The sequence below is a fragment of the Pteropus medius genome, unplaced genomic scaffold (assembly GCF_902729225.1).
Source record: "Pteropus medius unplaced genomic scaffold, Ma_sr-lr_union100, whole genome shotgun sequence".
Lineage (NCBI taxonomy): Eukaryota > Metazoa > Chordata > Mammalia > Chiroptera > Pteropodidae > Pteropus > Pteropus medius.
The window spans coordinates 13,637,572-13,664,149 of record NW_024351730.1 but is presented as its reverse complement, the minus strand read 5'-3'; the positions used below and the strand labels follow the sequence as shown (position 1 = coordinate 13,664,149).

Here is a 26,578-nt window from a genome sequence, read left to right as displayed (position 1 = left end):
CACCATGAGTGCATACAATATCCCTAGCAACTGTTCTCAGATTCTTTTTTAACAAGACAATGTCACTATTTGCAAATGAAGTTGTGTCCATTGTTTCAGGATATGTATAACAGGTGCTTCTTTCTTTTAATCGTAATGTTGAACATTTAAGAGATGTACTGATTGTGCCAAGTTGTTTCACTTAACTACACTACACATTCTTTTATTTTTAAATAGCACATCTTGGACAGTGTTTTGCACAGTATGAACTGCTTTTGAGCTATGCAAATATTAATAAATGTCATTCTTTAATTCACTTAAATGGAGCTAAGAGTACATCAACTTTCAACTACAGCAAAAACTGAGACAAATTTTCTAATTCAAGAGCAATGAACACTGAACAGTAGAGAAACAGTGCAAAGCAACCTGTGATGGCAACCAGTTTGTCTCAATTCAATGTACTTCCACAAATATTTATTGAGCATCTACTTTTGGCAAGGGCCTAGGCTTTGGCAAGGGCCTGTGTATTATACATATAGAAATAAGCAAAATATAACCATAGACCTTAAAATTTTTATTACATATCATGTGAAACAGGTATGGACACATATTTTAAATATTAGGCAAATCGTGATACATTTGGTCCTGAAAATACAAACAAAATGCTATATAACACAGAAGGGAGTGAGATTAATGCCAAATAAAGACATTTTGGAATGATTTATCAAGAAGCTGACAATGGAGATGTATCTTGAAGGATGAATAAGATTTAAACTGATAAAGATGACATCTGTTAATGACAAGAAATGCTTTCAATAATGAGAACAATGTGAGTGCAGGTGAGATGTTAGCAAATAAAAGAGAGCAAACGATAGAGACAAAGAGTGTGACTTTGTTATAAATAGAAGGCATAGTGGAGGGATGATAATTGATATACATGGCAAAAGATGTATTTGAGGTCAAATCATGCTGTCTATAAATGGTTATATAAAAATTTTTTGAGTCCAATGTATATATTTTAAAAAGTCTTCCTTAGAATAAAATTTCATTAAAGGAAGCTATAAGTACATATTTTGATCATGTGGATATTTTTTCTTATTCGATCCACCAGACTCATTTAAAACCTCACAGATTTATGAATTCACACACACATATACATACACACACTCACCTGAAGATCACTTTTTATTATTTAAGTACTTTATAGCTACTTCTGAAATGATCACATTCATGTATTAATAGACATGTCCCCTTATTTCTGGAAAGGACCTTACAACACCTCACCTCTCTGAAGTTTATGAATCTGGGAATCTTTATGAATGAAGTTAAGCACCAATTAATAAAGAAAATATAAGTAGGTAAGAAAAATTGATGTCACACAGTTAATCCATGGAATCACCTCTTCTTTTTCACAAGGGATACTTGCTGGGTATTGCTTGAGGCCTATTTCATTTTATACACAGTTCTAATATGTGTGACTATTTGGTCCATCAGCCCAAGAAGCAACCCACTAACAGGCAAAAGAAGAGCCATGTAAATGGATCACTCAAGATTAGTGAGAAGTGACAGGAGTTAAAAATCAAACCTAAGAATTACAGAAATAATTTAAAATAAATTAAATTTGATAGGTAATTTTGTGGCTAGGCAAATAGTTAGGATAATTTTTAAATGTCTGATATCATCATATAGTATAATTAATGAGTATGTAATGCCCTATCCCATAAAAGAATTTGGATGTCTGTGATCATTAGAAAAATATCGTTTTGGGTAAATGTTTAAAAGAAAACTATAAACATTTAGTAAGTAAAGAGCTAAACACTCATATTGAAATCACATCATGCCTACTTCCGAATTAAAACTGTTTTGAGAAACTGAATGTAAAAAATTGGACTATGTGCTTCTTTTCTGATACACAAAATCCAGAAATTATACTGATTTTCTTTCTATCGGTTTGAATTTGTCTGTTTTCATTTCACATTGTTTCCTACAACTGAATATCTTAATATTTGATTTTCCCATGTATCACATATTTCCAAACTATGTTTAGTACAGTGCTAAGGTACACAGTAGACTCCAGTAAATATAAAATGAATGAATGTAGGAATGGATGTTGCCAGCTTCCACTTTGTGGCATTAGGCTTTGTTCAGATCACTCACTCTATTAAGTACTGTACAGCTATAAAATATACCTACTAACTCTAAGTTCCTCTTCTGTCATACGGGCATTCAGAAGTAAATGACGTAGGGGGTATTGTTAATATGTGAACTTCATCTAGTATATGTTCTTCAATTGAATTACTGAAAATATCTGTGGCAAAACATAATTGTTTGATTCGTTTACTAACAGAATTCTTCCAACATCAATGATATAGTTAATTAGAATACAACTACACAGAAAATAGAATTGCTGTATACAACTTTCTTTTCTTTTTTTCACTACTACTACATATTTTTAGAGAGAAAATGGATAACAGATAATTGTTGAGAAACAAAACAAATCTTCAAAATATTAAAAAATTATTTTGCTTCCTTTGTTAATATTTTGCAATTTCAGTGTTTTCTATTTTTAGAAACTGAAAATATTTTAAATAAATTTATAGTGGCCTTGTATTATCCAAACTAAGATAGATGAGCCACTGCAGTAATTAGATGACCACATATAGGGAGGATGTGTGAAATATAGTGATTTTGTATATTGTTTAAATCATCACCAAAAAGTAGCAAATACTGACAAACAAGAGAAATATCAGTGTCAGCCTATGTATGAAGTATATGCATGGTTTGACTTTTCAGCTTATTGAAGTCTGGATCTAAATTTGTATATGCATATTTGATAACTAAGTAAAATGAAGAGAATCGAATTAAAAATCACAGAAAAAAGGAGAAACATATTTAGACTGTACTTTCTAATTATTGTACATAAAGCTTTATGATATTAAATTCTATGTATTTACTGAACATAGACCTTCACATTTTTTGAATCCCTGGCTCTATATAGGCCATTGAATTTGAAAAAAATAATGTAAACACATTTAAGCATTTTTACAGGCTCATGGGAAGATTATGCCTAAGAACCATGTTTTCCAATTTTTTTTTAATTAAAAATTGTCAAATACAACACAATGAGTAAATTCTAAACATCTGATTTCACTCATGTTTTGTTAGTAAGTATATCTGTGTTTTAAATGAGTGCATTTAAATGTCAGTTTTAGTTTCTTTATAGTTCTAGACATGCAGATAAATCTTCCAACTGTACTTTGATAAAGTAGGAAACAACATATTTTAACCTACCCAAAAGATCCTTTACTAATTTCTTCTTGAACTAAGTACAGGTATATGATTTGTTGACAGATAGCTTTTGACACATTAAACAACAAATTAATACATTTCAAGTGTTTTCTTTTGTACTATAAGCTCATATTATGAGGGCTACATGCTGTAATGCCTAATTTATGAACCACCAAGGGAATATTAATCATTCAAAACCCAGCAAAGAGTTAATGATGATATAATCATCACTTTGATTCAGAAATTCCAGATTTATACTTCAGATAGTTTTTCAGTATTTCATACAATTAGTCTGATAACAGGAAGTTTTCTTTGCACCCTGGAAAATGATAATTAATGTAACTGAGCCAACAGTTCCTAGAAATTGTTATAGATGAAGTGTGTGCCTGTGGAAGAATGCTAGGTTCTTGCTTTTGATTATTTTCCCAGGACCAGTTCTGAGTCAAGCTCATTTTGTAGCTTTCCTTTCTTTAAAAGAAAAAGAAAACAAAAACAAAACAAAACCAAAAAAAATAAAAAATAAAAATAGGGAAAAAAAACAAAAACAAAAACCTGTGGGCCCTAGATACTCTCTTCATTTTGCCTGCCTTCCATTTCCAATTGCCACTTTCCTCTTCTGTACTTGTCTCTGACCCCTAGGCTGATAAGCTACTAAAGGATAGAAAGCAAGATACCTACTTTTCCCCTAACAGCTATCTCTGAAAACTAAAAACTCATCCTTTGGTATTTTTAGGAGGATTTAATGCTGGTAACAAAAAGAACATGAAAAGTAGTGAATAAAGCAAGAAGCACTTGAAGAATTATTTAGTCTCAGAAATTGAAAAAATAACTAGTTAGCCATTCCTGAATTTTATTTATATTTGTTCTAAGTGAATTATAGGCCCTGGCTATCATGTTCCTCTCTTTATTTTAGCATGTAAAGCAGTGTCTTACACACATCAGGTGCTCAGTAAATAATTAATGAAGACATGCATGAATGACTTACCTTCTCATAACTCTGTGCCTTGCCTTCTTTCTATACATCTCGATTTACCTTCCTTTAGGAATCAACATTCTGAACCACACCTAAATGTGTGTGTATATGTATGCGTGTGTGTTTGTGTATGTAGCCTTTGATTTCAGACCCATGCTGAATGTAAATCTCTTATCATTCATCCATTTACCTTTGTACCATTTTATTTTCCTGAAAGGTGTTCACTGACCATTATTCTAAAATTTACTTCTTTGAAGTAAGGCATTATTTTTTCTCCTCTGTTCCATATAATGTCTTTACAAATGGTATTCTTAGAACATTAATTAAAGTGATATTTTATGAAAAGGGATTCTGTGGCCTAGTCATGAGCCACACTAGCATAATTATGATTCTGAAAGGCTTACACTGAAAAGCCGATTTAACCATGTTTAAACTAGTTCCCTATCTTTATTTGGCCAAAGACATTTTTCCCCACAAACTCAATATTCCATTCTATGAAAATATCATTTCACAAGATATACATTGTTATGCCCTGTTCTTAGGTAATATGAAGAATATCATTTCACAAAGAGTTATGTACTGCATATACTTTGATAAAGTCTATTCAAAACCTGCAAGCTATGTTAAAACTATCTGCATTTTTTATTTCATCCCCAAGTTTCTGAGGACTTTCAATTCTGATTTCATTGGCAGAACAGAGATGAAGGCCACACTTTGATTCCACAAATGACTGAAACCACCTATATTAGGTCACTAGTTACTTCCATAGGTTTTTAGTATCATGGATGTCTCCACAGATAACTCCTCACATATAGATCTCAAATTTATATAATTACAGCTTGATAATAAAATTAAACCAACAGCAAAAACAACATGCATGATTCATCTAGAACAAATGAAGTCTATTCTCTTACAATGTCTTAATACATTTATTTTCAAATAGAAATTGTCAAGTCACCTCAGGGTCAATGTAAAGAATACAAGAGCCTCATAAACAAATTAATATTCCATGGATGTTTACGTGATTTATTGTTCTCAAAATCCAAAATGTCAATTATTCCTTTTATTAAAGTACATCTCATTGTTAGCCTTTCTTATATTAACAACAATTATTCTCTAAATTAGAATTTAGGATACATGTTCAAAAAAGATAAGTGCACTTTCAAAAATAAGAAAAAATATTTGGTATTGTAACTTATCTAAGGACAAAAAAGAAACATAACTATAGTGTCATAAAGTATATATAATTTTGGGGTCTAAAATTTGCTGTAGTAATTACTTCATTAAAAAGTGGAGTAACTTTTAATGGAACAAAAATTTCTTTGTGACTTTTTTAAGTTAATAATTTAAAATTCCATACAGTTTGATGAAGTTCTCTCACTACAACATATTAATTGCTTTTACTCATTGAGAATCTCTTTTTAGTAGGAAATAATTGTGATTGGCCTGCCAGGTCATTTAAGGAATTAGCATAGCTCTGATGTATGGCATAGCTGACATCTTTGCCTAGCTGCCTATGCAGCAAGGTTTGTGTTACATCCAAATTACCTATTCCAGATGCTGGTCACTAGCATGGCTGATACTATTGTAAAGTAAAATATCAAGGACTCAGCCCTCAAAATGATTTTACTGTGCTATTGTATGTGTGTGTATATGTGTGTGTTTACTGATAAACCTGTTTCATATCTTCTCTTCCAGGTAAGACTTTCTGCCCCACTGGAGCTTATGTTCTAACATGGGGTACAGACAATAATGCCACACACAGATGTGTATGTATGTTTGTGTATGAGTATAGTAATATGTAGTATTGGAAAATTCTTTAAAAATTAACTAGATTGAGGAGAGAGAGTGAATGGGACTACTACTATGAATAAGGTAATCAGTGAAGACTTCCCTGAGATGGTGACATAAATTTAAAATAAAAAAAAAAACAAACTCAAAAATGAAGTGAAGGAATAAAATATGTGACAGTTTTGGACAATGGTGCTCAAGTAGAGGAAACAGCAAATAAAAAGCCATTGAAAAGGAAGCATATGTGAGGGACAGCTAGAGACTTATGTGACATTTTGATTTCCTAAGAGAAATAAAATGGTTACTGCCAGTCTCCTTAGATATTATAATACCGTAAATCTCCAAAAAGAGTTGTTTAGGTCTTTAAGGAAACATTGTTGCTTTTTAAGTGAAAGACAGCAGTCCTGGTAGTCTTTTATGATTCTGAATTATTTTCTCATTTTAAATTTACTTGTTTAATGCAAGCATAAGAAATATCAGCAATTTCATTATTTTATTGAGGCATTTGCAAAGAGTAAAATGTTATCAATGCTATTTTCAGTATACAAAATTGAATTTTTGCTCACGATATTTCTTGTCATCAGTGTATGTCTTTTAATTTGTTATATATAGTGTTTATAGTAAAATATATTCTAAAATGAAAAAATTAATTACTTTTTTTGTCATAAATACAATTATGACAAAAACCGTAGAAGAAAACAGAAAGGTAAATGGCTTAAATATTTGCAATATAAAGATATTGTTTATTGCTTCAATGGCTCCCTGAGTGTTGGCATCTGCATTGCTTTTTTTGAACTTTTACTCAGTATTGCCTATCTTTGGGTAGCCATTTCCAGTATATGTGTTCATGTATGTTCATTTTACTATACTCCTTTCCATGTTTATCCAATTATACTCAAATTACCCAACAAGCATGCTTCCCTCATCTCACAACTATCCCAGGCATGATGCCCCACTAAAGGCATTTCACCATGGATCTTTGTTCTGTTCCTTCCCTGCCTAAACTCTGGGCACGCCATGCCTCCTTCTCTAGGACATGTGATTATAATACAATTTTAAATTTCATATACCTCTCATAGTGTAATTTCCATGGCCGTGTTGGAATGATCCTTAAAAATCTCACAAGGGGGACTTACTCCCCCATTTACAACACAATATTGAGTCTCATTATATAAGTGAAGTGCTGAAATTAAGATTATTTGTTTATTTTTATAACATAAATGCTTACTCTACCTTTGTATATACAAATCAGACTACTACAGGTGAGAATCCTTAAAACAATACCATGTACATTATGTGATTAATAGAGAACTCCCTTTTGATCTACAAGGGACTGAATATAATTTGTCGATTTGTTAGAAGAAGCATAAGAGATAGTGTTGTGTGTAGGGTGAGAGTAGCTGAAAAGATAAGGAGAGTTCAGATCAAGCAGATAATGAAAGAACAGAAGAGCTTTAATCTCAGGCATATGCCAGAAGCCAGTGGTCAAGGCAGAGTTAGATAAGAAGTCAAGATGTAGTGCTCATATAAGTGACAAAATAAATGCAGAGCCATGGGGTACAAGCTCTACAAGATTTATGGAACCAGGCCATACAAGATACTAGAGATCCAGATAAGATGAGTGCAGAAATGAGACAAGCAATTAGGAAAGCAGCAAGGAATCAGCAATGACAATGAGAAGTTGAAAGAGCAGTAATGCTTACTTCAGATGGAAAATTTGCAAAGAATTCCTGTGATAACAAAAGCTGGTCTTAGAAAATAGGCTATGCCCTGAACATAGGAGTCAATAAGTTACTACTGTAGGACTACAGCAAACTGGTTGGATTGGGAAACATGTTGTACAGAGTCATTTCTTACAGGAGATGAACAAGCATGGATTTATGGACCACTTCATGAGGCTACAGGAAGTTGAGTTGCAGCCCTAATGTATAGCTGGCCATACAACTCATCTGAATTTGACCAGTTACATTGCCTTTAAAAGAGTCAGGATGTGGGACTGTTTATTTAAATGAGAGAAGACATATATGTGAAAATGCTCTTGGAAGCATTTTTCTGTGAGTTTAAAACGATATGCTTCTTTTTACCCCTACCTGGAATAAAATTAAACTTTAAATCTTATTACTGAGATTAAATGATTTACCTGGATTGTTTGTGTTGAAGGGAAAATAAATTCTTCACTCCCTTACTGGATTTTGGAAAGCCTGGATAAGAAAATATACCTGTGAAAATGAGGAGGTTCTAACCTCATCAGTTTAAGTGGAGACCATTTAAATAATTATGTTGCACCAAGTGATATATTCTGGTGTCCTATGAATCAATGCCACTTTTCATGTCTTTTATTTTCATTTGTATTAATAATCAGTATGCCCTTATTAAAAGTGACCCCCAAATATATCAAAGATTAATCATTCTAGTGTATACTGATTATGTTTGAGTTATTAATATTCTTCCTATCCTCAAAGAATGAATACTACCTAAGACAGCACTTTCTTCTTTATTCTAATTATTCATCTTTTCAATATAACTTTGGCTGTGAAAATATCCTCAAGAAAATCATAAGCCTTAAGATAACATATTGCCTTAAATTTGCTCTTTAATTACAATCCACAGCTTAAATATTTCGACACTTAAAAAAATATAAGCATATTTCTTTGTGAATAACTCTAGGCATCATTTTATTTATGAGACAAGCTATCCTGTAATAAAAAGAAAAAATGTATTTCAAGAAAGCCATGGGAGGAAAGAGAATCAATAATTATTAAGCACCTACTGTATAATAGTACTCTCGGGTTATTTACAACCACTAAACCCTTATAACAGACCTATATGGACAATTAAATTCATTTTTCAGGCTAAGGAAACAGACATTGAGAGAATAATTATCTATCTAGGGTCACTCAGTTGGATAGTGGCTGGGTTTCACATTCTAGTCTTTCTAAATACAAAGTTCATGCTCTTACAGCCTGTGTAGCCAACAATTCAGAATCCAGACTCTGTGACCTCTGGATTCTCAGGGAAATGAGAAATGGAGCAGATCAAATATGAACACTTGAGCAATGGTGCTGGCAGCAGGAGAGAAATAGCGGTCATCTGGAATAGATTGTATAGGTTTTGTTTTTTGTTTTTTTTGTTTTTTCTGTCCTCAGTATTTAGTCTCTATGGGGAAAAGATGTTAAGTATCTTTTGGCACAAACTTCAGCTAGCACATTCAGTGAAATTTTTGGAAAGCCACTGTGGTATACTTTTTATGCAAAAAAAAAAAAAGATATTTACTCACTGCTGTATCCACATTCTTTGAAATATTACTCTTCAGGTACTTCCATCAGAAACTAGAATCTATTGATTCATCTCTTCAATATAGGCTGGCCTTATCAATTGCTTTGTTCAATAAAGTGTATAAAAAGTAATGGTGTGATAGTTATAAGGCTTGGCCCCAGAGAGCTTGTGATCTTACTGATTCTCTTGGATCCCATCATTGCTACATAAATAAGCCCAGGCTAGCCTACTCCATTAGACAGCTAGAGAACTAATAACCACAAGAATGTGACTGTCCTAGACTAGCAACCCTTCACTCAGACCTCCAGCAAATAGCAGTTGCAAGAGGAAGCCCGGCTGAAAACAGCCAAACCTGAACCTATTATCATGAAAATAACAAATGCTTTTTTATTTTCTCTCGTCCTCTGTGAAGAACACAAACATAAATGTTGACATATGCACTATGTTGTATTTTCTGATTACTATAATTTCTAATATGACTCAGAAATAAGAATAATTATGATTCTGGTCAAAATGGCAGAGTATGTAAATACTGTGTTCACCTCTGACCACATCAAAATTACAACTAAATTATAAAACAATAAACCTGAAGAATTATCTGAAGACTAGCTGAATGGAACTCCGAAAACTAACATTTTAAAAAAAAAGCTACATGGAGACTGGTAGGAGGGGTGGAGGCACAAAATGGGCTGGCTCTACCCCCACGAGTGGCAGTTAAGAATTGGGAAGGATATCTTGGCTGTAGAAGTTCCCTGCTGAAGAGTGAATGGTCCCAGCCTCACATTGGGCACCCCAGCCTAGAGCACCAGTGCCAGGAAGAGGAGTCCCCACAACATCTGACTATAAAAATCAGCAACGATTTCATTCAGGTGAAACAGAGGGCTGCTGGAAACCAAGGTACCTTCTTAAAGGACCTGCACACAGACTTACAAACATTCACTTTAAGGGCAGCAACTTGAAAAGTGCCAGAGATATATGGAGAAAAATTGAATTATGTGGCCTCAGGGCAAAGGCTGGAGGGACAGTTGCCATTGTTCCTCAGTTGAGCACTCTTCCCACACAGCCATCAAGCAGATACCACTTTTCCTGTGTGGAGCCCTCCTCCCACACAGCTTTCAGGTACAAGTGAGCACCATATCTGAATATGCATTAACTTGATGAACACTGCTTGCTCCACCCTGGTGACTCCCTGAGACTCCACCCCACCCAACCTGCCCACTGTCCAAGGCCCTTTCAGTAACTGTGCTTCATGGGCAGTAGGCCTCTGACAAAGCTGCAGATTTTCTTAAAAACTCTCTAAAGTCTGCAGCCCCCAGGCAAGCAGCAGCTAACCCTGGCATGTTCTGTGCCTCTTGAGTAGCCTCAGGCCCAGTATAAGTGGCAGCCAGCCTTGAATCACAGCATGGCCTCTCCCACACACCTCTAGATCCAGCACCGGAAGCTACCAACCTTAGATCCCTTTGTATCTCCTATTATAGATGGCCCTAGGCCAGGAACAGGAAATGGCTGAACTTGGCCTGTGCTACAGTTCCTCCAAACAGGCCCCATAACTAACAGACCTGGTGGCCAGCTTTATACCACAATAGAGCACCACCGAATTTGCTTCACAAATGGCACACCCAAAGTGAAGTCTCAGCAGATATAGGAGCCCCTCTGGGACGAATCCTACTCCATAGGGTCAGGGTGAAGAAAACAAAGGAAATGTAAATAAATGGGACTATATCAAACTACAAAGTTTTGCACAGCAAAGGAAATCATCAAAAAAATGAAAAGACAATCTACTGAATGGGATAAGATATTTTCCAATGATTCATTTGATAAGGGGTTAATATCCAAAATTTATAAAGAACTCATATAATTTAATACCAAAAACTTCAAATAATCTATTTTTAAAATGGGCAAAGGAACTGAATAGACATTTCTACAAAGAGACATATGGATGGCCACTAAACATGAAAAGATGCTCAGTGTCACTATTCATCAGGGAAATGCAAATTAAAACCATAATGAAATATCATCTCACACCTGTCGGAATGGCTACCATCAATAAAAAACGAACTGCAAGTATTGGCAAGGATGTGGAGAAAAGGGACCCCTGGTGCACTGTTGGTGGGATTGATAATCTGTGCAGCTACTATAGTAAACAGTATGAAGGTTCCTCAAAAAAATTAAAGAAAGAACTACCTTATGACTCACCAATATGAACTACCTTATGACCCACCAATATCATTTCTGGGTATTTATTCAAAGAAATCCAAAACACTAATTTGAAAAGATATATGCATCTCTATGTTTATTGCCTCATTATTTACAATAGCCAAGAGATGAAAGCAACATAAGTTTCCATCAATAAACAACTAGATAAAGATGTGGCACACAAGCACACATACACACACACAATGGAATATTACTCGGCCATAAAAAATGAAATCTTACTATTGCAACAATATGGATAGACCGACACAGTACTATGCTAAGTGAAATATGCTAAGTCAGGCAGAGAAAGCAATACCATAATATTCCGCTTATATGTAGAACCTAAAGAACAAAATAAACAAATTAAACAGGAACAGACTCATAGATACAGAAAACAAACTGATGGTTGCCACATGGGAAGGAATTTCAGGGACTAGGTGAAAAAGGTAAAGAGATTAAAATGTACAAATTAGTAGTTGCAAAATAGTCATGGAGATGTAAAGTACAGTGTAGGGCATATACTCAATAATATTGTAGTTACTATGTATGGTACCACATAGGTACTAAACTTATAGGAGGGATCACTTTGTAAATTATATAAATGTCTGACAATTATGCTATACACCTGAAACTAATATAATATTGAATATCAACTCTAATTGAAAAATAACAATTAAATTAAAGAATAGAAAAAAATAAGAATAATTGTCTGATATTTTAGTTTTTCTCAGAACTAAAAATTTGGAGTAAGCAATGAAATTTTGTGATTATCCCATTTGGATATATTACACAGAAACTAATATCCAGGAGAATTTATGTCCAAATGTGAATATATGGGAATTGTGTGGGAATTTTAAAATTTCACTTATAACTCAAAGAATTCACTAAGATTTCTCTCACATTGCATAAAAATGATTAAATTCCAGGTGTGCTGTGATTTTAACAACTTTTATAAAAGCACATTCTCAGTCTTCTATTTGTGGCCTACCTTTAATGACATGCCACTCTGAATGGGTCGAATCTGTCAGAACTGTTAAGAATTTTGAAATGAAAAGTCTGGCAGGAGAAAATAGATTCAATTTCTGCTGAATGGAAATATTTAGGAACACAAGAAATCAGTGTTCTTATTGTTTTTCTTGTAGATAGACGTTAGAATTGAATGAACTGTTAGATTGACTTGGATCTGTAGAAGGATTTTGATTTTCTAAATGTCTGGGACATAAATATTCTGCAAAATGTACACTAGTGAGTAAAGTTTCATGTTTGTTTACTTATATATGTTTTTGAATCCTGCCTATGTCTCTTCAACAATTTTAAGATGTTTGTGATATTAAAACCATATAAAACTGGATTATTGAAATGTACATCTGAAAGTCACACAAACACCACTTAAAAGAAGAAAAAAAAATAAAATTACACTAGACATAGGATAGCATAATTATTATTACTGCATCCTAATTGGAGTTTTCAGCTTTCTGGGAGCTCAGTCATAATGAGTTATTTGAGACTTATTATGATCCTACTATATATATTAGGCACTTCTTTAAGCACATTATTTCTTTTATTTTGCCTAACCTACAACACAATCATCCTATGATGAAAATACATACTGTTGCATATTCTATTTTGCAACAAAGAAATACAGGATTTATAGCCAGATGCTCTAGTTCATATCCTGGTTTTGCTATTTACAAGCCATATAGCCTTCTCAGGATTCAATTCTTTAACTATTAAAACAGAAGTAAAAAATAACTCATTCACTTATTTATTTATTAATTCAAGCAATTAATATGTATATAATGCTAATTTATTATAAGAAATAGTTACCTCATGTATGTGTGTATGTGTATAGATGTGAGAGAGATAAGGCAGATTCAAAATAAATAAATGTGCCGAACATACTCATCTTATAATAAAGAGGGGAATTATAAACAAGCCTATAGGTAGCTCACAGTCTAGTGTCAAAGACAGATAGATAATTAAGTGGTTAAAGGAAGTGGTATGGATAGAGTATTAGTTTTATACTGCTTTGTAACAAATGACTATAAACATAGTGGCTTAACCAATGTACATTTACTGTCTCGTAGTTTCTATGGGTTAAGACTCCAGGCATGGTTTAGGTGGGTCTTCTTCTCAGGGTCTCATTAGGCTACAATGGAGGTGTTGGCCTGATGCTTTCTCATCTTGAGGCTCCACTTGGAACTATTTTTAAGTTCACTTGGGTTGTTAATAGAATTCATTTCCTTGTAGCTGCATGACTGAGGACCATGGATTTCTGTCGTTCGTGCCACATGGGTTTCTTCAACCTGCTGTTCACTTTGTGTCGCACCCACAAGGAAAGGCTCTAGCTCTAGTTTTTGTCTTATATGACATAGTATAATAACAACAGTGACATTATATTATCTTTGCCAAATTCAGTTGGTTAGAAGCAAGTCAAGTCATAGGTCTTTCCAATCCTGGGTGCGGGGCGGGGGCAAGGGTTACTCAAAGGTATAAACAAACACTTGGAAGTAAGAATCATTGACAGCACTCTAGGTTCTATTTCTCACAAGTGTACAGAGATGAGAATAAGAAATTTGATTCCGACGTGTGTCAGAGAGAGGCTTATAACTAAGATGACAGTCTGACATTTGAGGCTTTAAAATATTTATGAAATTTCACCTTGTGAAGTAGAATGACAAGAAAGAGAGGAGAAGATATTCCTGATAAGTCTTATGAAAACTTATTGAGAGTAGGGATACTGTTTTATAGAGCTTATAGTACTCTGCTAAATAATGATCTATAAATATTCAGTAATTTATTGAAATATTTTAATCTATTGATTTCACTTATATATATATTATTGCCTTCTGTGACACTTTACATAAAGTAAAATTTACAGTTAACCACAATAAAAAGTAAAATTTAAAAAATACAACTAGTTCACTGATATCTTGGTTTAAAAGAAAAACTTTAATTTACCAATGTTGGTATATATCAGTGTCGTTTATATTTTTTACTTTATTTTTGCTTCCTAACTTGTATTATGTTGTGTCTATATTTTATGTGTCTTATTCAACTTTTAAAACTTTTTGTGTATTTGTATCTGAATCATATGAATATCTTTTTCAACTGTTTAACCCAAAGCTTTTTTTAACAATATATTTCTAATTAATACAATTCTCACTGAAGCAACTAAATGAAGAAACAAGCAACAACTTCAGCTTTAGCATCAATAATGCTATGTTTGCCAGTCACTAAATCACTTTCTCTTCATGTCATAGAAACAGACAATTTGGACTTTTCTTGTCTTTGACACATAGATATGCACTCACTTTACCTAAAAGTCAAATTAATTTGTTTGGACACACGTTTAAAATTAAAGCATAAAATAGAAATAATTATTTGAGCTGTTAATATATTTTAATCAATTAGGTGGTCACGATAATATGGTGCATGCTTGAAGAAACATTGTAAACCTAGATCTAGTATGATAATATACATTTGATAAGTAGAGAATTGTTAATTATGGTCTGATAAAAATATTAATAAATATAAATAATTATTTTTTCTTAATGACATAAATTCATAGTTTGCCGTAAAAACTTGTCCCCTATATATTGCAATTTAATTAGACAAATATAGAAATTCAGGTTTTTTTTAAGTAAAAGTACAAATTCTGGATTCAGGCCCTTGAATACAAACCTTTACTTCATCGTTGTGAGTTGTGTGACTTTAAGTAAATTAGTTAAACCTGCTGTTCTTCAATTTGCTTATTGTAAATTTAAGATAAAAATAATATCTATTTCATGGGGTTATTTTCAGTTTTAAATCAGTTACTACACATAAAAAAGTTTAAATAAGTGTATACTTAAAGCTTCATGAGTGCACAATAAATGTTAATGTTAGGTAGTTAGGCAGGCATGAACAACAGGAGCAAAGGCTCAGCTCTGTAACCATAGAAACCTCCCTTAAAGACCTCCATAAACACTCATTTTATGATTATGAATTACCCCAAATCCTAAGGCACAAAGGCCATAAAAGCTGCTGGCTTAAACCAGCCACAAATGCGTGCACAGAAAGTATTATCCTAATCTGCCCATAACCTCAGCCTCATTACACCATCATTATAATATCATGCCTATGTCCGGACGTTCGTGAATCTAATTATAACAGACTGAATTCTGGGTGAGCATATGCTCAGTAGGGAAAGGATTATATGGCAGTCAGCTATCAATCAAGGTGACCTCACATGCTGATCATCTAGTACTGCCCTTTTACCCTCCCATCACGGTCCAAACATAAACAGACCTTCCCACTTCTGCAGTGTTATAGCTCTTCTGTGGTAACCTACTCCTCCCTTGGAGCATATTCTATCTTTTATCTTTTCACCTCTCAAATTCCACAGGGCTGTAGCTTTCCTTAGCACAGCCTATTTCCTTCTAAAAATGTATTTTTAATAAATCTTCCTTTTTCTAAATTTCGCTGACCTGTAATTCTTTACTGCATCAACAGGGAAAAAATGAGGACCTACTCCATGCTGCTGAGGTGACAACAGACTTGACATCAGTGCGATGGTAATCTTAATCTTAGTATTATTATTATTTTGTGAATTTTTTTTTTTTTTTTTTTTAGGCAAGGCAACCCTTGGTTGACCTCACAGATTGCAAGGACTTTGTCAGCTTACAATCCCTTATTTTTTATTTATTTATTTATTTATTTATTTATTTATTTTTAAATTTTTATGCCTACAGCACCTGGTCTTCTTAGATGGTCTCTCATCTGAGTACTAACCAGGCCTGACCCTGCTTAGCTTCCGAGATCAGATGGGATAGGGCTTGTTCAGCGTGGCATGGCCATAGACTATTTTGTGGAATTTTGAAGATACAGAAAGCCAATATATTTTTACTTTTAGGAATATAGATCACTTCTCTTAGAAAGTTCAAAGAATTATCTAATTTTAACATTGCTAAAATATTCCTATAATAAATTTAGAGGCAAATTTGGAGCATGCTACTATGGATGTGATCTAAAAATCATTAAGAAACAACATACTTATCTAAGATATTTTGCAATAATGCTTTATGGTCTCATCTTTCAACATATTTTTGAGAGATGTTTCTAAACAATATACAGTTAACTAAAATAAATATTTCTTATTAAAATATATTCACTTTATAAAACATATATATTTCATAAAATTACATATACTTTAAAAATCAAGTTAAATACATTCTAAGAATGTTTGCCTTCTTGTTTATTTGTTCATTTACTTTATTTTATTTTTTATAGTATGTAGTCTTCTTTGCAGAACCAATAGATAGAATGGTTTATTTCTGTGTTTCCACAACAGGAGCAGTCAAATTGATTTGCACTTTCTGTTGATATTGATTAGAAAACAAACCTTTCAAATTTCAAGTCTTTTAATCTACGAAAGTTATTTATGAAACATAAGTGATCCTTGATATTTTCAAATGTATTTATGTTTTCAATCTTGTTTTTTTTATTTATGCAGATAGCTAAATCCAGTCATAGAAAAAGTAAGATTTATATCAGTTTTATAACATTAGCTTTATATATATGTGTGTGTGTGTACATCTTTATTTGCAGAGAAAGAGATTGTATTTTTAGATGAATAAAAGTAGACTGTTAATAAATAAACAATAATGGTAAGTGCTTGTAGAACTATAGTTATAATTTTCCATAGATTTACCATATATCGCACTTAACCAATATTAAATTAGAGTGATTAATATGACTAGATGTTTTCCTATTTAATTTAGAAATTTATATAATCTTAGGAAGTTTTACGTCTTAGATTAGTAGAAATACCTAATTTATACTCTCAGATTCCTTGAATTTTTTTGTATATATTTTTTTTTTAGTTACAAATATATTCCTCTTGATTAATTGATATCTTTCTCTTTCTCTGTTCTAATAGGACAGAAAATATGTCTGTCTCTGATCTAATTGAATCTCAGAAGTAAGCACCTACATGGCACATAGTAACTGATCAATAATTGAATGATAAATGAGTTAGGTTGCAAAATTTTGTATGAATTAAACTTAGGAGCATTGCATTATCAGCACTCAAGTTTAATTTTATTTATTCATTAAAAAAGATGTAGGCATATTTAATGAACATTATAAAAAATAATTTGGAAACAAAACTGGAGAAATATCATACAAATAACTACTAAAATTGCTTCTGTTTTCACTAAGAATATCATTGATAATTTTGCAATGAACAATTTTTCAAAAAAGCTATTTCTGTCAAAATTTTTTTATTTTTAAAAATTTGTATATTTTAAAATTTACAATAAATCTATTATAAATTATATTCTCTTTCCCAATAGTTCTTTTTTATAAGCCATCTCACTAGATGTTACTAATCTGTAACATCTATATCAATGTAAAGAACTTGTTTATGAAAGAGAAATACTTAAAGGGTAAGATCAGAGGCTTAAATTAACATATTATTGCCCTTAGGCTTTTGCCTCAAGCTAGTGCTTCCTGACAGAGACATAAACTTTATAATCCTATAAGAAATGGAGAAACTGAGATGAACCAAGATAAAGTAGATCTCCCATTACTAATACACACATGTAGGAATCACCCAAGGTCCTGGCTTGCCCGTTTTTAATACTGTATTAGGAACATTTGCTTTTATAACAAATCAAGCCAATGTTTCTTTTAAGTTCAGCTGACTTCTGGAGGTTTACCTCCACATAAGAAACCTATACTTATTTTACACTTGAAGGAAGTTAAATGGACATTTTATTCTATTTCTACTGTCTTATCATACCATTGTTCCAGTACTTCTCTTTCCCAAAACATGAAATAAAGTCAATTGAATTCTTCAAGTCGTATCATATTCTTCTAGTCAGTTATAGAACATCTTCCTTCTTTTTCTCTTAAATTTTCAATGAGGGAAAAACAAAACAATAGATATCTGAGAGTGAAAGAAATAATAAGTGGACAAGCAAAATGTTAGTCTTTTTTCACTAACACATGCACAATTATTTACTGAGTTTTCAGATGCTGGGGCAGTTGGTGGTGCTGGATATGGAGTAGGGGGTTGCACCTAAACCAATATCACATGTTAACAAAACACTGACACTCAGGTATTTACTTAAATATCTATTACAGCAGTGCCCAAATAATGTATGTCTTAAGAGGAATTAGAATACTTACATACTACATACTGTTAGATACTGTTCTAAGTTCTTTGTATGTAGTGGTTTGTTAATTCTATAAGCTCTGATTGATGGGTGATATTACTACTTCCACTTTACAGATGAGAAAACTGAAGTACAGATAATGTAAATATTGTTCAAAGAGACACAACCAAGTGGGGAGCCAGGCTTGGACCAGACAGATAGACTCCAGAATCTATGCATTGAGACACATTTAAATTGCTTTTAGCATTCTGATGGGATATAGTGAGTATTTGACTCCTTGTATCCTATGTCCTATACAGACTCACAATCATATGACATTCAAGACCATTACAGAATAGAACTATTTTCTCATCTCCAGAGATAGTTCTCCTATATCCATATGCAGATGGTAAGAAAAGAGCTGTAGTAGTTATGGGGAAGTGAGTGGTTCTAGAAGATGACTGAGTGGCAGTCCATAAATAAAAATAAAATTAGATATTTAGGCTAAGATTGTGAATGAATAAACATTTCACAGGTGTTTAAAATCTACTTTTTAAGGAGATGGCTTTTAGAATAACAGTTACAAAAACCATGAACTTCTGAATTTAAATGCTCATTAGCTATGTGGCCTTGGGCAAGTTAATTAACCTCTCTGAAAATAAAAGTACTTATTATTGTATTAGATAACAATGTTTGAAACGTGATTAAAACATTTCATGGCAGTAGTAAAATAATAATAAACTCAAAATATAACAGAAGACTGAATAGGAAGAAAAACATAAAAACAGATTGAATGGACAAATGTATTTCAAATATGGCTATTCACATTCACACTAAGTAGGAATTTATTATTGCCTACCTTAAAATTCCCATGTCTCAAATAGTTCACAGATTATTTTTACAATTATGTAAAGAAACCAACAATTCCTATTTTATACAAGTTGCACCAGGAATTAGATAAAAAGAGAAAAATACTTAATACTCTTATGAAGCTAACATATTTTTGATATAAATAATGCCATCATAGAAAATATTACAGATATAATTTATGTATAAACAAACATTTAAAACATCTGAAGAAAATATTAATTGAATCTAACAGTTTATGGAAAATGAATTCTAATGGAGTGTTATATATTCCATAAAGGTAAGAATAGCTATAATTTAGAATACCTAGCAATGAAATTCATTATATTAATAAAAAAAGTCTTACAATTAATTAAGAATTTTAAAAATTATATAATTCAAATCTGTTTATGGCTGAAAAGAACCTTTCAGACAAAAAGGAATAGAATAGAAATGCTTTCATATTTGATGGAGAATCTTTAGATGTGTTATCATTAAGAACAAATACATCATAATGATATCCACCATTTTGTCTGCATTTTAGTTCAGTATTGGGGACTATGGCCATAGTTTTATGAAAAGAAAATTGCATATGTATATATAAGAAAAGAAAGTGAAAATGCCATTATATAATCATTCCTTTAATAAAATACAATCGAATGAGGGAACAAAAATCTTGAAACCAAGATCAGCAAGTCTGACTAAATTCTTACACATATAATGTTTTAAATTAAACTTACAGAGTAACTATGTTTCTCTATGTTAATAATTATGAAATTTAATTTTTTTTCCTATTAAGGCAAATTAAAAGTATATAATGATCACTTTAAAAGCATGGGAAATATCTCTATGGGTAAAAATTTTAAAATAATATTAAAGTACATAAAATATTTGCATTAATTTTGATCATTATACAAAGTTTTTTCTGGAACATATCTTTGTAATGGTAATTCTTTTATTTTTGGAAATATGTCCCCACAATTAAAACTCCCATTGAAGACTATTGTCTTGATTTTTTAGGAACTCTACAACCATTCTAATATTTACATAGGATAATAAAAGTTAACAAACAGCTATTCAACTTTGATTTAAAAAGATCACGAAAAGAAGATTGCCTTAATATAAAGTGTCGTGTTAAAAAGTTATAAAAATAAAACCAGTCTATTTCTTGAAAGGCTAGGCCTCAGATCATACATAAATTAAAATGTTGAGAAGCAATCCCATGTATATATGAGTACTTGATATATGATAATGGTGCTACACAGGGAGAAATTCCAGAATGTTTAGCAGAAGGAGCTAGGAAAAATGAATTTCTATATAGAAAAACAATAAGCCTGGACCTTGATTTTGCACCATATATAAAGGAGGATTCATAAAAATGAATAGAAGTAATGCAGGAGAAAAATATTTGTATTCTAGAAGAATGGGGAACTTATTACCAAAAACATAGACCTTATAAGATGAAAATTGATAAACTTAATTTTTCCTAAATATTTTTTATAAAAAAAAGACATCACCAATCAAGAAGATATTTTCAGTGTTTCTGGGGTCAACTAGATATCCATTAGCAGGGGAATGGTTAAGTGAAATGTGCTGAATTTATTCAATGGAGGCAATGTAACAATAATCATCAACAGATATGCAATAATTAAGAGCTCAAACTGAAGAATGAGAAAAATGTGAAAAATAATGCTTGTTCTAAGTATTATTTGTATACATACAAACATGTGGATTGACACTGTTTGCTTTCACAAAGATACATGTTTTAAGAACATATATTAAATGTTTTAGAGTACCTGCATTTAAGGTATGATGTTAGAGGTGGGAAATTGATCTAGAGAAGGAATTTACATGTACCATAACAACAAGTGAGTTGGAAGAATGTGGTACCTTAACTATCTACACCATTTTTTTTAAAAAAAACAGAAATGTGCAAAATCTGCTGTAGAAGGATTTATTTCTTAAGTAGGATAAATCTCCTAACACTTTCTTAGCACAACATTATTGCAAAATAGTAATAATAATAATTAATAATAATTCAAACATTAGTTGAGAATCTACTATGCTCACTTTAATCTGCATATAAAGAATTAACTATAATTCTCATTATTTATTGCATATAAAGAAATATGGTTGCCACAGATAATATCATGGTGCATTCATCTCAGTTTATTCTATAAGTAAAGAATGGTCTTCTTATCCAAAAAACAATGTATTTTCTTATTGAAAACGACAGGATAAAATCCTACCCTCACAGACAGAATATAGACAGCAGAAAGAACAAAGGAACTGAATACTCGGGATATAAAAAATTAAGAATTGTATCATCAATTGGTCATTTTCACAGTCCAATAAACAAGTGGCAATTTGAGGAGCATAATTATTTAAAACAAAATAACTCATAGAAATATACTGATAGTACTCTCATACTTAAAGACAATCTTCAAGCAGTCCTGTGCAAAGACAATGATTAGTGATAAGTGTTGGAAGTAAAAACACATGCAACAAGCACAAAGCAGTATTCTTGAGAGAAAAATTCAAGCAGGGAATGTTTTTTTAAACACGATAATTTGACTTTACCATCTTCTTTAATGGGGAGATACTGAAGACCTGTATCAGAACACACTCTGCATTTTTTTATCCTTTTTAAAATCTGTGATTATAATATGGAGGAGAAAGAAATTTTTTCTACCATACTAGATTCTTCTCCTGGTCTAATAATTAAATCAACATGAGACAGATTAACAAGAGAAAATAACCAAACTTAATTGTATACATATATATATGAAAACCCCACATACATTAGAGTCAGAGACCCCTCCCAAACATGAGACGTTCAAAGAGAGAAAGATAAAACATGGTATATATGACATCCTGAACCTAAGAATGAGATAATATGTCTTGGGGCTTCAGAGGGGAGGATAGTCATCCACATCATAATAAGAGCAGATGTTCAGTAATTAGAAGTTTGCCCCACTTTATGAATAAGTTATAAAAAGTTATTTCTAGTAATAACTCTTATTATGAGCAAGGCTTCAATTTAGATTCTTTTAAGTAATTTAAGGAGGGACAGAAGTTTCTTCTGAGCCCCTAGTGTCTTGATTGCCTTCAGGTCAAAATAATGCACAAGCCAAAATGTCACATCTTGGGAAGGCCTGTTCTGATCCTCTTCAATACTCATGACAACTTTACATAATTTTACTACTATAATTCTGATGACTCTGATATTAGTCAAATATACAATATATTGTTGAATCTTAATTTTTGACAAGCCTATGTATTTTCTAAAAATCTTAATATATCCTTACTTTTGTAAGATATCTGTTTAAAAGATATAAAGTCATCTTAGTCCATGGAAAATAACTTTTGTTTTTATGTCTCATTTTCCACATTTGCTTTAAATGTGTTTCATTTTCCACATTTATATACTTTTGTATATATTTCTTCACAACTGGGGTTCTTAACAATTTTCCATATTAATAAGTTCAGCTGTTATTCTGGTCAAATATGAAGTATATATTGAAGGGGAGCAGAATTTGCCACCTGAAAATATGTCTCTTTGGCGCAAGGATTATTTTACACTGGTTACGTTGAGAAACAGCAGACATAGTAGAAGCTCTGAACACCCAAGTAGAAGTTATCCTTTTGTAAGAGATATTTATATTTGTAAGAGAAATATTCATGGGTAGAGTGTCTCCTTCTCTGTGCCAGGAGGAAAGGGATGACTAAATCTCTAACCAATAAAGAAGGCAGAGACTGAAATCTGCAAAACAATTGCACCCTATTTTACCATGCTTTGTATGAAAACCTCCCATAAATGATTCCCCACTCCCCAATATCTTTTGTCTTTAGCTTGAGATGGTATTTAAGGTAATGGTTTTGGCCATTTCAGGAGTTATTTAATTTTCCTGGCTATCCCTCATGTATACAAGAGAGTATACATGTTATTAAACTTCTATTTGTTTTTCTCTTGTTAACCTATCTTTATTAAATGGGAGAGAGAGATTTCAGCCAAGAACCTAGAAGAGTAGAGGGAAAATTACTTTTCCTTCCTTACAATGTTTTACTATGCAGAATTTGTTTGATATCAGGCTTGATTCCAAAAAACATGTTGTATAACTTTTAAATATCCTATCTTGGTGTTTTTTGTTTCTTTATCTCACTTATCCACATGTGAATGTTACTTATTTGTTTATTATAATGCTATACTTTATAAAATCTTTAAATATTAAAAAGATGTGTATTTATATTATATATGATATTTATTGTATACTTATTATTTTTTATAATTTTAACATTTTATATCATTAAGAAATCAAAAGTGTTTTAGCTTATGTAATTCTCACAAGTAAAAAAAAAGTTGGAAAATCTTCTGAAAATTTTTTTTTGAAATTTGAGAAACTTGAGAAAATTTTTTTCATTTTAAGATATATTTATACTGAACTTATACAGAACATCTCTTTCTCAGATATTTCTGTATTTTACCTAAATTTTCTTTTACTCTGTGTTCATGATTATATATGTTTATTATATATTTTTGGAACAAGTTCATTTCTTGAAATTTTTCCTCATAAAGCAGACCTCTTAATCCCCAGACAAATTTTATAGCTCTCTTCAATACTTTTATAAGAATGTGAATTGCTGCACTCCATTAGAGTCTAAAATTAGACATAATGTTTTAAACCTAATCTTACAAGGGCTTTGAGTAATGGAAATACTATCTCCCCTGATTTTTCTTCTAATTTTTGTACTTCTATAACTGAGGAATTTGCAAGGTGTTCACATTGCTGACTTGCAAAGAGAATTCTTCATGTCCTTCCACCACAAGAAATATGCTCATCTTTTAAACTATAAATTTGATCATCTTAAAAATATGTTAACAAGAACCAAGGCAGGTGTCATCAATCCTTGTTCACAACATTGTAATGTGTATATATGGAATTTCCTAGTAGCAACTCCATTAGTGAGCCTAAATATCAGACTTCACTGAAGTTGATGTAGAAATCTTTAATTGAATAATATCTTTAACAAACTTGTTATATTAGATACCAAACTAAAATTTTATTGTAGGTATACTGACAATAAATTAGGATAGAGTAGAAAAGAGATAGGAAAATTAATTAAGCAGTTATTGAAATTTCTAGAAATATAAAATAAAAGAATTAATTCAAGTGATATTTTAGCATTTATGTTGTTTGCTGTCCTTTTAAAAAGTCTTCCGTTCTCAGACATTTCCTTAAGTTCTAATATGTATTTTCCACTTGCTTATTCTGCACAATTTACAATTATAAGTAACAAAGGTTGCATATTGAGAGTTTGGGCATAATTTCTTTGGATTTTCATACCACTTCAAGTGACCATTTAAACTTGAACATATTTATCTTTTGTTTAAAAATTATAGTCAAAAGATCCTGAATATATAACTCATAAAAAAATTGTGCAAATTCCTCAGTTGCTCTCAGTTCTTCTAATTTACTGAAGTAGAAAATAATTCACCAATTTCCAAAAGTTTCTCAACAATGTGGAATAACTTCAGTAGATTATCTTTATAGTAAACAATGACAAAGGGAAGAAATTAACATACTGGCATACTCATTTTACATTTTTTTCTTCTGATCCAATTTATTCAAATATGAACTTCTTTCCTATAATAAATAAGCATCTTACTCTTTTATTTTTTAATTTATATCTTTTAATATGGAAATATAAGGAACACCATTGTCATAAGGAATATTAACTCATGTGCAACATCTCAAGCTCTGGCCAAATTACTTTCCCTATCAGGTATAGTGAGATCAGCAATGATATACAATAAACATTGAAGAAAAGAAAGATTAAGTTCTCAATGTTATATGTCCTAGTTATATGGACATATTCATGGAACATCATCCAGTTAGGATCAACACGTATTTCATTATAGACTGTACAAGTGATTAAGGATGAATTCTGGCACCAAGAAAATTAAGATAGTCTAACTGTGTGGCATCGTTTAGCAATTTAGAATTCTGCTATAGTATATTGTCAACTGAGCGGTATTTTTTAGCTAATTAGAAAGTTTTGATCCAAATTTTGATCTCTCTCTAGAACTTAATCAGCTCAATTAATCTCACATAGCAGTATGTAGATCACTTGTATAATATCAGAGTATTCTTAAATGGTTTATGCTGTTCTTTGTAGGTGCTAGCCATTACCTACATTTATCTGATTACCGAAATTCTAATTTTCTCCATTATCTTGAAATATTTTATCTTCCTGAATTATTGCTCCGCTTCCAGAGATGATGATTTTTCTTCCTTCCTAACAAAATAATAAGAAAATTTCAAAATAATACACTTAAATTCTTACACTTCACCAACCTTCATCATCATTTATGTGTTTCTTATTATTTTCTTTCACAGTATAACAGGTAAACCTATAACGCCAATGTCTCCAACTTTGCTATTTGAATATTTTCCCTCTCAACTCCTCAAAAAATCTCGGTATGATAATTAAACATTTTTTTTCCCTATGTTTACTTATTTTCTATTACCACTGGTTACTATCATCAGCATTTGAATAATCTAGAACCACTGTTATATTTAAACAAACCCATCATCCCCCCCACAAAAAAATAATGTTTCCACATTCTCCTCAGAAGGTCATCCTATTTGATTCCCCTTTATTGCCAAAAGACTCAAAACCAGTTTTCTCCAGTTATCCTTTGCACTTTCTTATTTCACTATCCATGGCATCAGCCTTCTGTGTCTATTCATCTATCAACTTACAGTATTCTGACAATGCCTGAGAAATTTTCACTATAAGCTTAAACTTTTTTTCAAAATTATTCTTTTCAGCTTTTGATCTTCATTGATGCAGTGAAGAATCACAGATCAGTGAAATTTATAAAAGATTTGTTAAAAATATATTTTTAAAAGACAAAGAATGCCCCAAGAAGGCACATGATTTCAGTGATGAGAGTTGTAACAGAGACTTGTAACAACCACAACAAAAACCACAAAAGGACCCCAGAAGTGGGAATGTCTGCATTATATTTGGGACATGATGGGTGGTTTTAAAGGCATTCTGAGGTGATTGACAACTGAGGTCATTT

General features: G+C 31.8%; 1 pseudogene; it reads right to left on the bottom strand.

Moving 5' to 3' along the window:
• Nucleotides 1–16,227: 16,227 nt before the first annotated feature.
• Nucleotides 16,228–16,346, bottom strand: LOC120588523 (uncharacterized; annotated as a pseudogene).
• Nucleotides 16,347–26,578: the final 10,232 nt, after the last annotated feature.